The 3,183-nt window shown below is 41.4% G+C and overlaps 1 pseudogene; it reads right to left on the reverse strand.

Moving 5' to 3' along the window:
• Positions 1–1,056: 1,056 nt before the first annotated feature.
• On the reverse strand, positions 1,057–2,793 carry LOC127221006 (peroxiredoxin-1-like; annotated as a pseudogene).
• Positions 2,794–3,183: the final 390 nt, after the last annotated feature.

The raw sequence follows: 3,183 nt of genomic DNA on the forward strand, positions 1-3,183 counted from the left end.
TCTAATCTTTTTTTTTTTAATTTTTCTCATTTTACATATCGATCTCAGTTCCCCCTCCCTCCCACCCTCGCTCCCTCTCTCCTATTCTCCCATGTGTTCCCCACCCTCCCATCCCATCCCCCCACTCCACAGGAAGGATGGTGTCTTCTAGGAGGGGGTCAACAAAATCTGTCAAGTCATTTTAAGTAGAGACTAGGCCCTCCCTCCTGCCTCTAGGTTAAGGGAGTGACCATCCATGGGGAACATGCTCCCAAAGTCCTTTTGTGCACCAGGAATACACCTGGTTCCACTGTCAGAGGTCCCTTAGACTACCTTCTAACAGAGACACACTTTCAGGGATTCAGAGTCTGTCCAATGCTGGAATCCCAGATATCTGTCTGGGGGCCCATTAGCTCCTCCTTGTTCAGGTCAGCTGTTTCTGTGGGTTTCTCTAACATGGTCTTGCTTTCCCTCTCTGCATCTGGATTCCAGTTTGGCTCAGTGTTTAGCTGTGGGTGTCTGCTTTCCATCAACTACTAGATGAGGTCTCTATGATGGTGGATAAGTTAGTCATCAATCTCATTATCAGGGAAGGGCATTTATGGTAGCCTTTCCACTGTTGCTCAAATTGTCAGCTGGGGTCAGTCTTGTAGGTCTCTGGACATTTCTCTTGAGTCAGTTTTCTCTTCAAACCTATAATAGCTCCCTCTTTTATGCTCTCTCTCTCTCTCTCTTTCTCTTTCTCTCTTCCTTGTCTATTTCTCCCCTGACTCAATCAATAGTTTTTAATGTGGAAGTTTTATAACAATACCATCTTACTCTCCTCTGGCACCATGCCCCTATATTTACATTTTTTTCTACATTGAAGCATTCATATAAACTTTATTAATTATTTTTTCCAATAGTGTCTCTAACTAAAGTTGCTTCTGCTCAATGTACAAGCATTTTTTTTTCTCGGAGTTCAAGTTTAATAAGACACTAAAAAAAGAACAGGTTGATTTCTGCAACAGGTATACAGTCTACCCACAACACAGCACAGGCCATTCCCAATAATGGAAGAAAGGCTAACTGCCCCAGCACTGTAGGAAAGGCATGTTTTGGATCACACATTTTGTTTTGTGTTTAAGCATGAACAGAGTATAAGAGTTTTCTGGTGCAGCCTGGCGGAAAAATGGCCCCAAGTGCTCACTTCTGCTTAGAGAAATATTCTTTGCTCTTTTGGACATCAGGCTTGATGGTATCACTACCAGGTTTCCAGCCAGCTGGGCACACTTCACCATGTTTGTCAGTGAACTGGAAGGCCTGGACTAGTCTCAGAATCTCATCCACAGATCGGCCAACAGAAAGATCATTTATAGTGATCTGTCGAAGGATACCTTTATTATCGATAATAAAAAGGCCCCTGAAAGAGATACCTTCATCAGCCTTTAAGACTCCATAATCCTGGGCAGTGTTGCACTTTGGATCTGATACCAAGGGAATGTTCATGGGTCCCAATCCTCCTTGTTTCTTGGGTGCATTAATCCATGCCAGATGACAGAAGTGAGAATCCACAGAAGCCCCAAACACCTGGCAGTTCAGTTTCTTAAATTCTTCTGCCCTATCACTGAAAGCAATGATCTCAGTGGGGCATACAAAAGTAAAATCAAGAGAAGTAAATTCAAAAGAAGAAAATGACGTATTTTCCTCTGTATTCACTTAGGGTGATATCTTTGAATTGTCCATCTGGCATAACAGTTGTGGCCTTGAAGTTGGGAGCAGGATACCCAATCTTGCTAACAGCAGGGACGAGTCACAGCTCTCCGACAGAAGAACAACCTAAGTGAGCGAGGAAGAAGACGCCATGTACAAGCATATTTAGGAGAAGCTTTGCCAGTTCACTGTAGTCTTCCAACTTTTAGCACATTCCTTGCTTCAAGGGAGAGTAGAAGAAAGATAACAGTCAATGTCTTAGCTCATCATGACCTCATGAGCTAGACTGTCAAGGTTTTTTTCCAATGTTTTTGATAGGTAGATAAAAAATCCAAGGCAGAGTGCTTCTTTCTCCCTATTGTGTGTTCAAGTACATTTTTTAAGGCATAGTGAAAGAGAAGGAAGAACGATCAGGAAATAAAAAGAAGTGGAAGGGGAGTAAATGAGAAACAAGGAGGAGGACAGAAAAATTAGAGAAAAAAGAGAAGGCAAGGAAATCAGGGAAGATGGGCCAAAAAAAAAAAATTAAAAGTAGTTATGGATTGGAAAATCAGAGTTGAATTTTGAGGTCATTAAGCCCATACTCTGTGAGTAGTAGGACAGTGTGATGTGTTCAAAGATTTATATATTTTTAAAATTGAGTATAGTGGATACTGTAGCACATGAAATCTCAACAGGTGAATTTTTTTTTATATGAAGTTGTGGCTAAGTACTTTTGAAGGGGCTGGAGAGATGTTTCAGTGGTTAAGAGGTGTGCGGTCAGCATCAGTTGTCAACTTGCTAGGATATTAATCACCTAAGAGTCAAGGCTCCATGCAGGCTGTGAGGGATTATTGAGCATTTGGTCTTAGTTTCTTTGGGAAGAGCCACATTAAAAGTAGTCAGCACTGTTGCCTGGGCTTGAATCCTGGGCACAAGCATTCCTTACTCTTTGTTTCCAATAGTAGATGCAATGTGGCCTTTAATTGAATCTCTTACTGCCTTAGCTTCTTCACATGATGGAGTATGTTCTGAAGCTCCATACTGAAACTGTCCCTTTCTCCTTTGAGTTGTTTTTATCAGCACATTTATCACAACAACATGGAAAGGAACTATTACAACATGACGTCTGAAGGAGGTCATGATTCTGGATTCAGCGTTGCCTTTTAAGAGAACAATAGTAAAGTCTGGGGAACTGGAAGTTATAGTCAATGGTCTGTTGGCTCAGGACAACCTGAGATTGAGGTATTTCAGATGAGGCTGTAACACTTCCATTTATTGTTAAGCTAGTCAGAGTATCCTTTAAGATGTATGGGGAGATGCATTGAAGCCAACAAACGTTACATGCGCCTACAATGAGCCACTTGATATTTTGAGTGCTAGGGACCGAAACAGTTTTAAATATCTAGTCCTAGCTCTGAAGGACTTATATGCTGGCAGTGGAGAACGTTCATTTCTGACTCTTAATCTGGATTAAACTGTTTAGCACAACAAATACATCTAAAATTCTGAAGGTAACTAATGCATTCTGCT

Source organism: Phodopus roborovskii, unplaced genomic scaffold, assembly GCF_943737965.1.
Source record: "Phodopus roborovskii unplaced genomic scaffold, PHOROB, whole genome shotgun sequence".
In the NCBI taxonomy this organism is placed as follows: Eukaryota; Metazoa; Chordata; class Mammalia; order Rodentia; family Cricetidae; genus Phodopus; species Phodopus roborovskii.